Source organism: Cydia splendana, chromosome 21 (assembly GCF_910591565.1).
Source record: "Cydia splendana chromosome 21, ilCydSple1.2, whole genome shotgun sequence".
Taxonomy (NCBI): Eukaryota; Metazoa; Arthropoda; class Insecta; order Lepidoptera; family Tortricidae; genus Cydia; species Cydia splendana.
The window spans coordinates 10,880,273-10,893,061 of NC_085980.1; the positions used below are offsets into that span (position 1 = coordinate 10,880,273).

Below are 12,789 nucleotides of genomic sequence, written 5' to 3' on the forward strand. Positions count from 1 at the left end.
CAAAATAATACTTTATTATGTCGACTTCTATGTGACTACAACAATAAAATCGATCAAATCGAATTGATCAAAAATACAATAAATTTTTCACCACACCAGCTCGGAAAGGCTTACTTTGCACTTCAAAAACGAATAGCAAAGTTGCACTTTGCTATCAGTAATTCACATGTGAGGCAAAGTAATCAAATGCAAATTTTGAGTTGTTTTCTTATGTTTGCTGGTAGAATTAACTTTTAAATGATGATTTTGGATGTAAAATATTTAATAACATTCATTTGAATTTGATTTGGTTTGATTTTGTTTGATATGTTACATTTAATATTTGCTTCGGGTTGGTGTGGTGAAAATTTTTGTTTCACTCGGGGGCAAATTTTGTTTAACCCTCGCAACGCTCAAGATTCCATTTTTCGAATCAATCAATTTTGGAATCTTTCGCTTGCTCGGGTATAGTTGAATCATCGAGAGCGTGGAATTGCATATGTAGTAGTATTGTTTGTTTACAGGCATTCTATATTTGAATTTTCTATTTTCTTGTACTATCAGCATACAACCACTACAAATGCAATTCCATCTTCTCGATAATTCAACTATATCAATATTAGCACGAGCAGTTAAACAACAACTTTGCCCCCTTGTAAAACAAATAAGTATTGTAAACTACATTCACCTCAAATGATCAAACAAGGATGATTGTAATCATTATAAGAATATAACTACGACTTTAAAGTACCTATTCAGTTGTTATACTAGACTCCTTTAACATACTTATTAATAATATAAAGACGTTTAAAATGAATCTTATTATTGCTGTCAAATTAAGATTCAATTTCCAACAAAGATATGTCGACAGCTTTTATATTATTAAGTTACTTTTTTGAGTTTAATTTTGTAAATAATTCTATGGATTTTGTATATAGTTACAATTATGTTTGACACATGTAAAGAATAAAAATGTTTTTTTTTGTTACTATTGTTTTGAGTGAATGCTGTGAAGTTTCTTTATTCACTTTAAATCACACTTATTCTAATTTTTGTTTTGTATAACATTAGTTAGGCCATAAATTCATCTCAGTAGCAGTGATAGTCATTTCTCTTTTGAGTTATTGCTAGTGAAATATATATAGAGTAAAACGGGAAAAAGTAAATAGAGTTATGTAACTTTTTTTTGAGCTCGTTTGACTAGCCAAAGTTTACTGCAGTTATACATTTTTTTGACATGACTTACGCTGTTTGGCCTCACCTGGGGCCAGTTACAGCTTTTGGTGTGAGAGGGATCAGCCCTTCGGGCCGCGACACTGCCAAGTATGAAAATTAGTGAGAAAGGAAAGGGTGAAGGAGTAAAAGATGAAAGAGAATTGAATAGAGGAGAGAAGACTGCAGTTATACCATCGCCCAGACTGTTAACTATCCATAAGTGAACCTTATTACAGAAGGCATAAGGTCCACCGATGGACAGTTAAGAGTGTTGCTGTTTTTACCATTATGCTTCGCGATTGTTGCGCCGTTTAGGGTCCTAGCTAAATTGGTTGTTCAATACTTACGCTATAGAATTTCCAATTTAGCAAGAACCCTAAATTGCATAACAAGGCCCAGCCATGAAAAATCCAAAATTTGCCACTGAAATTTGACCTATAGTGTAGGAAATAGAGTTGATTTTGCGTTGGGAAATTGAACGAAACAAAGCAAAAGCGACCGTTCCAATTGAATGGGATTTAAATTTCATCGAACTGAAGAATTACTATAGGTAGGACCTTGGGCCTTAGAAGGCTATAGAATTTCCAATTAGCAAGAACCCAAAATGGCATAACAATGTGGGATGACTGTACCTGATTTCTCATATTCCTACAAGTCTAATCTAAATAATTCGTTGGTCTTTTTTTGTCACTATGATACATATTTTTGTCAGAACCAGACGAAACATATTTTTACTGAGGTTTTGTGAATTAATGTGTATTAAATATAATTAGTTTTTCACTTAGTTGGATTGGATTTATTGGAAAATTATTTAGATTCGCTAGCAAGAATTATTTGTATTTAATTACAAACATTCAATTTACCTTTAGTCCAGAAAATATGCATAGCGATTTAGTGTATTGGCCAATAATGCTTCCGCTAAGTTATTTATTGTTGTATTTTTGTCTGTCAGAACAATACCTAAGTGTCATAATCATAATACGAAAAAAAAAAATATTGGCCACTACTATTACGTCGGTCTCTCACAATGTACAAGATACTAAGAAATTTAAATTGTGGATGATTTTTAATAAAAAAATATATTCGAATAAGTGTGGATTTAGTTAAAGAACGCATTATATGATAAACTGCCTTTTTAGCATATCCGAAGAACTATAGATTAGATTTAGTATGTACATTTTATCAAATAAAGTTAAACAATTCAATCACCAGTCTTGTTATTGAAATTATAGGGTCAAAAACTTGTTTAGTATTCGCACAGAATAAATAATAGTACTAGGTACAGAAGACTCACTCTCTAACAAAACGCGTCTGTTACGATCAGCACAGATATGGCCGCTACTAGGTGGAGACAGCGCCACGCGCGGCTTATGGCTTTCCCCAAAATTGTGGTGGAACAAATGTACTTTTAGCTACCTATAGCAAAGCGACGAAATCGCGGAGTGAGCCACGACTGGTATAAGCACAGAATAAATAATAGTATAACACTTTAAACTCTCGCGTTTTGTACACATATTTAATTACACAAACGGGTCTTTCCGTGACCACAGCTGGTGCAACTCAGCTCGTCGGAATTTAAGGCAAAAACAATGAAATTATATCGCGGTAGACCCGTTTGTGTAGTTAAATATAAATAATAGCACTACGTACAGAAGGTTCACTGTATAACAAAACCCCTGTTTATATATACCGAACGTGCCTAAACGTTGCTGATTGGACCGAGCTCTTTCGAAAGGCGTGGTATGGGCGTGGCTACCGAAAGGGTTGGCACCATCCGAAGCGAGTACCTTCACCTACTATTACCTATGTTATTTAACACATTCAACACCAAGAACCCGACTGTCGGGTACACTGTTCGTAGCGACTACGCGCTACATACGACGAAACCGTGGCTACGCGCTACGAGCGTAACCCGTAGCACTTAGTGGTATTGAATGTGTTAATGAATAGTCCATAATTCAGTTTATTATTTATTTACAATCAAAACACCCACAATCCGCAATGCTTATACTGCCAATGGAGCCAATATCACTGAGAGAAGGTACACTAATATTTCCTTCGTCTATTTCAATGTCGACAATATCCTCATTAACGCTTCCAACGTCGTCGGGTACAACAGCAGGGTCCACAGCTGTTCTAGTGTTCGAAGTCACCACAGGGTTCGAAATCACCCCAATGTTCCCATTGCCTCCGTTCTGGTCCGCCCCACTTCCACTGTCACAGCATCCACTACAGCAATTCCCGCAGCCATCATAAAATGATTCAATACATTTGTCTAAACTATTACAACACGAGAAACAGCAGTCTACAAAACATCTTCCGGTTAAATACCAACAAAACGGATCATCTTCGTAAGTTGTATCTAGATATGAGCAGCAACCATTATCTTTCGTTCGCTGTTCTTCTTTCGGTTCCTCTTGAGGTACGTTTTCAATTGTTGGTAATATTTCACTGCGAAGCGTTGGTTGTTGCCTTATTACTTCTTCGTAGGATGGTGGCTTGTCTTCAAACGAAGATGACTGAATGACATTTACGTTCATTTATTTTATTTTTTGTTCGAAAAACAATCAACAAAATTGACTTACTTCTATTGTGGCAATGCTTGTGTTTTTGCTAGGGTTTTAAACGATAGATATCAGAAGCGGTATTCGACTTTGTTTTTTGACAGCTACTAATATAGAAATTATGTAATAAGGTGCAGGGAGCAATTTCGACTGCGCGGGTAATTTCAACTAATCGAAACATCTTCCATGTTTTAATTGTTATAATATTGTAGCTATTATAATGAATACTAAAATATATATAATTCCATGTTTTATATTATTCGCAGTCGAAATTGTCCCCCTGCACCTTATAACCTTCTTAAAACTCATTTAGCCATATATCTAGTAGGTGACGCCGACAACTTAGGCTGCGTTTCGGCCAGAGATGTGCGAGGATGCGTAGCGAAGGAAGTGTCTGTTAAGAACCAATAGAGTCACTTCATTGCGCAGCCTTAACATAGCATTAAACCGCATCCAAATCGGTTCACCCGTTTAAGAGCTACGGTGCTACAAACAGATACACGCACTTACGGTCAAACACCCTTTTTTTCAATCACGAGTTAACGTTAAAAAAAAGTCGAATGGCGCTATAACTGATGTTTATCATCAATCAGCCATATTATCGATTAATTAATCGTATGACGAAGCATCCGTCTGTGGTGTCCAGATTTATTATGGCTATCTATCACTTATCAAGAACCATGATATAGGTACAAATTTCTAATTGGGGATGCTGATAAAGCGATTAATATTTTTAATTTATTTATTAATATGAAACTTAATTAAACTATGCAAATATACCTATGGATTAAAGCAATGATAAGATCAATTTTAATTAGGCGCATTCCAAAACAATTATGAATAACAGACTAACCGAACTGCAGTTTCTAGGATTCACATTTATCGTAATGCTAAAACATTTCCTACTCAGTGCCCGACAACAATAAAAAAAAAACAAGTGTCACATTTCGAATCATGGAATCCAATCTACCCGCCAAAACCTAGACTTGACTGACGTTATAACTTATAACCAATCGGCGAAGGCGACGTTTTAAGTATTTTAGTGAAAACAAAACAAACTCAAAAGTGTCTGCAATCTGCAAGAAACAAACTCAAAAGTGTCTGCAATCTGCAAGTTTTTCTTGCACTGAGGAAGATTGTTTAGGAGGCATAGATATTCTTATATGGTGCAACACAATAATAAAGTGTTGTTGTCTAATGATATGCGTTTTTACTTCATGTTGTTAACTATTTTATGAACGTCTAGAATTGTAGCGAATATATAAAGAAAAGTTGGTACTTAATGTGTATTTTATTCTTATGGCGATGATTTATGAACTCTGGTCACTTCGATGCAATTTATTTTATATCAATCTTAGGACAAAACATTGGATTGGAATCATGGCATACCTATCTTCTAATGTTTCATTGAATCTAATTGCTAAGTGTGAGGTCATACGCCCGGCGAGATGGTCGGTAGCGCTAGCTACCTTGGTTCCGCGCCGAATAACGGGAAATACATAACCAAGGACGTACAATTCCTTTGAACAAGCAACAATAACAGAGCTGTGCTCGTGTTGATACACAATTATAAGGTTTGATAACATTTATATAAGATCTAATTTTGCTTGATTCGGTGAATCGTTTCATGTACCGCTCTTATTCCGGAAAATATTAAAGACTTCGCAATCAGAATGGAATTGAGTGAACGCGAAAGTGATACAGATTCAAAGGATAACTCGACGGGGAGTGGATTTAGAGAAATAAAAGATGAATACGGATTGTATTCAGTGCAAAACAATAAAGATGATGTCACAAAACACTTGAGAAACAAAAGCGATAATGCTGTGCCAAATCCTGAGGAAAGCTGTTCGCATGTCACTGCAGATAGTGTTATTACAGAAGAAATAGAACTCCTAAGTACTGATAGAGTAAATCAGCCAGTGGACAGTGTGCTCGCGATGGACGAAAGTAACAATGACATCATATCAAATTGTGTGGGTAAACAATTTAAAGATGGCGGCACTAGTGATGTGACTCAACAGCCGGAGCGGAGTTTAGAAAAAAAAGAAAATAATAATGACCTCATAACAAACTGTGATTTGCGCGAAGATTTAGAAAATGATTGCGAAAATAGTGGTGTCAAAAATCAGCCTGAAGAGCGAACTTTAATTGCGGTGACCGAAAGTAATAATAATGACGTCACATCAAATTGTGATGAAATTGGTGACAATAGTGTTGTGACCAAGCAGCCGGGACGCGGTGTTATGGTGCAAAACAGTGACGTACCCAATAAATGTTGTGACACTCACTGCTGTAAATGTTGTAACTGTAGCTGTAATGACATTGCTTGTTTTCAAACAGCTCAAGCGTGTGCAGAGTGCCTAATTTTAGTTTTTTGCGTACATGTTTGTATAATATGTTTTAATATATTATAAATAATGCGAAAGTAACTGTTTTTCTGTTACCTCTCCACATGATATGTAACTCCTACTCATATGTAAAATGCGCAAGTGTGATATCTGTCTACCTCTTCACGCCTAAACTGCCCTACAGACTTAGTTGAAGTTTGGTATGGAGATTGAGTCCTTATAGCAAGGATATAGGATAGTTATGGCTAGGAAATTATCCCTTATTTCTATACAAGAAATAATTACTCTACACAAAGTCGCGAGTAGAAGCTTAAATTTTTAAAGTTCCAATTTAATGGAAATATTACTTTTAAGTTTTAACCGCCATAGAATTTTTATCGAGCGTGCTCGTGTCGCCGGCGGTACAAAGTTACACTAAGTTTTGCCTTATTTATCATACAGCGGCGAAATGAGCCCGATTTTGTATGTCTTATACAGGGTGTCCCATAAGTGACACGTCACAGTGACACTGGAGGTAGACCAGGCCAAGAGGACCCAAACCAACTTAACATGACCCCAGTAAAAGTGGCACGGTTTTCGAGTTATTGCCAAATTAAGGTTTTTCATGAATTTTGACCATTTTTAACATTGTTAGTGCCAGTGTGCACTCGGAAAGGTCTCGAAGTTAGTTTTTTTTATGTGTACGGCATCATGAATAGTTAATTAAGATAACAGAATAGGTATTTTATCGATAAACAATGTACAATGCAAAAAAGTACTGGTTTAATCTTGAATTAAATTCACAGCGAAACATTAATTTCGACTTTGACCACCTGTCGTGAAAAAAAATACTAGGAAAGTACCTAATGAGCAAATAACGTGAAAATATTGAGCATGTTATGCAGATTCAAAAATGGTATAACATACATACACATCTTGCAATAAATTATTTCAACCTACCCTTTCAAACTTAAACCTGTATTATTTTCTTTGAACCTTTATCAACTCAATGATATCCTTAAAAAGGGAGATAAGCATTTTCCATCTCTTTCTTTTAGGCATTCGGCAAATACTGAATACGCGTTTTTTTATTTCTGTATCCAGAATGAAATATCTTAACATAAATCGTTATTTTTACTAAGTAGCAACGGATTGCAGATTTTCAAGTTTTAACTTATTTTTTATGAGGCTTTCGAAAGATGATAATAATTCATATTTTATTGCAGGAAGGTACATGTGTTAATACCATTTTTGAATTTGCATAAGGGGTCATCCATTAATTACGTCACACGATTTTCTAGGTTTTTTTACCCCTCCCCCCCCTCCTTGTCACACTTGGTCACATTTGGCAACCCCTCCCCCCTGGTGTGACGTCACATTTCTTCAACGAAATCGGCAAATATTTATTGAATATTTTATCAAAATATTTTTGACAAAAGAAATATTAGTAATTTTATAACCCAAAACTGATTAAGAAATAAAATTAAACGAATAAAAACGATTATCGTTTCAAAACCTTGTTATTTAAATGATAATTAGCGTATAAAATAATTTAAATACATTTTCGGTTACTGATGAAGTTAAAGTGACGTCACAAAGTTTATGACTCCCCTCTCCCCCTTGTCACAACATGTCACATTTTCTTGACCCCCTCCCTCCCCCTAAACGTGTGATGTAATTAATGGATGACCCCTAACATGCTCAATATTTTGAAGTTATTTGCTCATTACTCTTCTAGTAATTTTTTATTCACGACGTGGTCAAAGTCGAAATGAATGTTTCGCTGTGAATTTAATTCAAGATTAAATCAGTACTTTTTTGCATTTTACATTGTTTATCGATAAAATACCTATTCTGTTATCGTAATTAACTATTCATGATGCCGTACACATAAAAAAAACTAACTTCGAGACCTTTCCGAGTGCACACTGGCACTAACAATGTTAAAAACGGTCAAAATTCATGAAAAACCTTAATTTGGCAATAACTCAAAAACCGTGCCACTTTTACTGGGGTCATGTTAAGTTGGTTTGGTTCCTCTTGGCCTGGTCTACCTCCAGTGTCACTGTGACGTGTCACTTATGGGACACCCTGTATATCAGTCTACGGCGGTTAAAAGGTTTATTTTTTTATGTAACAAATAAAACAATCGTTAAAGATTTAAATCCTTTATTTTATAAATACAAGTGACTCTTTAGATGCCTACCAACTAGATATACTTAGAGCACTTTTTTTTATTACGAATAATTATGTACACGGGCACTTGTTCGAAAGACCAAAGAGAATAGAGTGTATAGAGAGTTATTGTCATAGTCAATTTTGTGTAAATTTACTGCCATCTTTCGACAGATGATTAAAACTTTTATAACGCCGTTTGACTTTGATCGTTATTATTTCACTGATATATGTTAAATTTGTTAAATATCAAAAAGTGTCGCCATCTACATGAGAATAGGCCAAAGGTATGGCGCCATAGCTCGAAAAGATGGCATACCTTTGGCCGACATACAGTAGATGGCGACACTTTTTGATATTTAACCTTTTGAACGCCACAGACGGCAATTGACGTCAACGCAAAATCGTGACAACGGCGCCAAAGACGGCATTTGACGTCGATCGTTTATTGATGAAAATCTGCTGAAAAGCACCCCAATTTTAGGTTGGAATTATTTATTCACTAAAAAAAATTTTACCCCCATGGCGTCAGTGGCACGGCAAATGGATGCCCCGTTTGGCGTTCAAAAGGTTAATAAATTTAACACAAGTATCAGTGAAAGAATAATTATCAAAGTTAAAGGACGTTCTAAAAGTTTTAATCATCTGTAGACAGATGGCAGTAAATTTAATTTGACAATACGTCTCCATTTAAATTCTCTTTGGAAAGACTAATAAAACTCGCATTAAATGCATAAAATAAGTTACATACATACATAAAATGAATTAAGGAGCATTAATCGTAATCTAGAAACGCCTTTTTATTATTTACTTTTTTCTATACATATAGTTAAGGCCTTGAATATGTACAACTTAATTTTAACCCATTGTGTAATGAAAAATAATCATAAGTGATAGATATTCCATTATGACCCTAAGTAGGGTAATTCACCAGTAACTGGCCACCGGCCAATAACTGGCCACCCTAAACTAAAAATGAATTCTATTCACCTATAAACAGAATTCATTTTAGTATAAGGTTTCAATAACTGGCCAGCCTTCAATACCTAGCCATTTTATACTAAAATGAATTCTGTTTATAGGTGAATAGAATTCATTTTTAGTTTAGAGTGGCCAGTTACTAACAGGTGGCCAGTTACTGGCGAATTACCCTACCTGGTAGTTCCGACAATGCCAATGATAAAATCCCACAGATACAACTATAGAATCCTTTCGCTTGCTCGTGTTTCAATTCCACACTCACAGGTAAAATACAACTTTGCACCCTTGTACAGTCAACAACAGAGCTATGAATACAGGCAAAGTGTCAAAAATATGTATACAGTACTTTATTGCCTGTACATTAAGGTCGTGTATACATATTTTTGGCACTTTGCCTGTATTCATAGCTCTGTATTCATAGTGTTACATTATCTTAAAGTACCGTCGCCATCAGATATATCGGAGCGACCGAGGTGATCAAAAATATCTCAACACGCACTCTAACACCTTGACAATAGAGGCGTGTTCAGATATTTGTGAGCGCCTTGGCCTCTCCGATATATCTGACGGCGACCGTACTAATGAAACAGATAGACTATAACCCCCTTATTCATAAACGTTTACTAAAGTTGACAAGCCGATAATAATCGTTTGTCCCTTTCCATCATACCAATACGTCGGAAAGGGTCAAACGATTATTATCGGCTTGTCAACTTTAGTAAAGATTTATGAATGGGGGTATGAATAAGGGGAGCTTTTATTACGTAATGGAATCAATTAAATTGTACAATCCAGTCCTAAACTATATGTACAGTCACCTGCAATAATATGTTACTCTTCGAAGGCCGCAAAAATATCTGAAACGATCTTATTTGTAGGGCCATAAGAGCGTGTCACATATTTTTGCGGCCTTGGAAAAGTAACATATTATTGCAGGTAACTGTACTTACATTTGTTTTAGAATATCAATTCAATTACATCATATTGCGTTAAATCATACTTAAAGACTGTTTTTTTTAAATTAATTAAAAACTACTAAAATGAAAATGAATTTGTGATACATAAAAAATAAGTTTATTAAATTACTTATTTACGCTAGAACGGAGCTCAGCTTCAGCATAAAAATGACGGCAGTCGAATACTTAAAGTTAACATGAGTGTTTTAGTATAAAGTGAGGACGATAAATGCGAAGAATTTCGTACATTACCCGCTATTATATCTCTCTCGCACAGTGGCATTGACCGCCGGCATCAGCGGATCAATAATATAATAGGGATGTTTCCTCTATTTAAAATAACTTATTTCACACCGTGCACGAAATTAAGCACCAGAAAATTATTAGAAAAACATAGATAGCATTTGTTTTTAAACACAATTTCCATTTAATAAATTGGATTGAAATATAAAAAGTAGATGAGTTGACCGTGACGTCACTATACTCTTTTTCATATCAATAGGGAATATTAGGCAAAGCTCTGCGTAGGTGGCACCTTAGTGGCACATACAGTAAACAAACCACATTGAATCATCACACGTCACGTCAATCACATGGCCTACCGCGGAACAAAAAAGTCGAAATTTCGTTATCTAATCTCTCTATCACTCTTGCATAATCGGGCGATAAAGGGGCAGATAACTAAATTTCGATTTTCGCGTTTACCGGTAGGTCCTTGTTAACAAACCGCCTTGATGTATCTATGTCATATTTTATTGTCTGTGAAAACTTGTCAAAAACCAGTTTAAGGCACAGTATGTATAAGTTAGTCTATGAATTTACTAGAGTCGGTAGTGCTGCACTCTGGCGGCAGAACATTGCAGTAATATCCCCTATTCCATATTAGCAAATCGTTTTGACAGTTCAAAAAAAGAAGCTGATTTGACTAGTAGGAAAGTAGCCTATTACGCGCGTGCGATAGAGATAGAAAATGGGGATACGAAATTCTACGTGCTAAGCGTCCATACTTAACGTTCAGTCAAGGCCATAAATATGTATACATTTCCAACCTTATTGCAAATGACATAGGATTGAAAATGCTTTGCGCCGTTAGAGAAAGGCGTAAAGTCCCTTTACCAGGCTAAGGGACAATATTTCCCACATACGGCACTTCAAATATGTGTTGTTTTCGATGAGTAAGACCATAGAGAAAAAAATACATAGAGTGCTCACTCCATACATCAGTTTTAGTACCATAGCGACTATTATTTTCGACATTTTCGTAGTCGACATCTAGCATCGAGTAGCTAATATTATAACCGGATTAACCGGAACTCTATTTTCACATCCATCTGCTTTTAATATTAGTTGTAAATTGTTGTTTAATACAATTTTCACGAGTCGCCACACTAGAGAATTCTAGTATCAAGTAGCGGTACTGATAATTCTGCTATTCGATGCTAGATGTCGACTGTGAAAATAATAGTCGTTTTGGTACCAAAACTGATGTATGGAGTGAGCACTCTATTCTTACTATATTTCTCTATAGTAAGACTGAAATTCAATTTTCTTTTTTGAAATGTCAGCCTGATAAAGTGTTAAACCGTAACGATGCAAATGTACACATGTTTGTGATTCTCACTGTATAATAGAGAGTTCTAGCTTGTGACTAAACAGTCTAAACACCGGTTTTAATCTTCCATACAATCTATAATTTTATAATCCAAATCATTTATGGTGCGAAGGGTGGTATTCCATTTGTTCAATATCTTTGTCTAATGTCATCGCGTCTCACTCTCTCATTAAAGCAAAATGTGAGACAAAATACACATTGGACACAGAAATTGGACAGATGGAATACCAACCTAAACTATAATAATGGACCTTTACAAAAACAATATTTTTAGCACACTGATGATTCGTTGATTATGTGAGATGTGTAAAGTCTAACCCCCTCATTCATAAAACTTTACGGGCCTGTGGGCGCAGCACGGTTCCATTTTTATCGTCTATCACTATGCGCGTCCCTTTCGCACTTACGTACTTGTTAGAACGTGACAGGCATGGTGACAAGGGATAAAAACGCGACCGTGCTAAGCCGCCTGGTTTAGTTAAATTATGTTTTATCCCTTTCTTATAAATACATAAGTCAAAATGACAGATAAAGACAAAGGATTCATAGCTAATTCAGGCCAGTAACGCGTTTATGAGTAACGCCATAAGAAATAATCGTGCCACCGAGTTTTATATAACCCGTTGAATGTTGAATCCAAAGGACGCCATATCGCCACAGAATAAATAATAGTACTAGGTACAGAAGACTCACTCTCTAACAAAACGCGTCTGTTACGATCAGCACAGATATGGCCGCTAGGTGGCGACAGCGCCACGCGCGGCATATGGCTTTCCCCAAAATTGGGGCGGAACGGATGTACTTTTAGCTACCTGTAGCAAAGCGACGAAATCGCGGAGTGAGCCACGCCTGCTATCGCCTCAAAAATCAAAGTCAGTTTAAAATTCTAATTTGATTCTAAATTTAAAGTGTCAAATTATTTTTTGGCTAGCTACTTAATTAAGACTCCAAAGTTTATCAGCTAGATGGCGCTATAG

At 35.7% G+C, this 12,789-nt stretch overlaps 1 protein-coding gene across 1 annotated transcript in view; it reads right to left on the reverse strand.

Annotated features, from left to right (window-relative positions):
• The window catches only part of LOC134801033 (uncharacterized), a 338,387-nt gene that overhangs the window by 83,131 nt on the left and 242,467 nt on the right, over window positions 1–12,789 (reverse strand). The gene's annotated exons all lie outside the window — the stretch shown is intronic.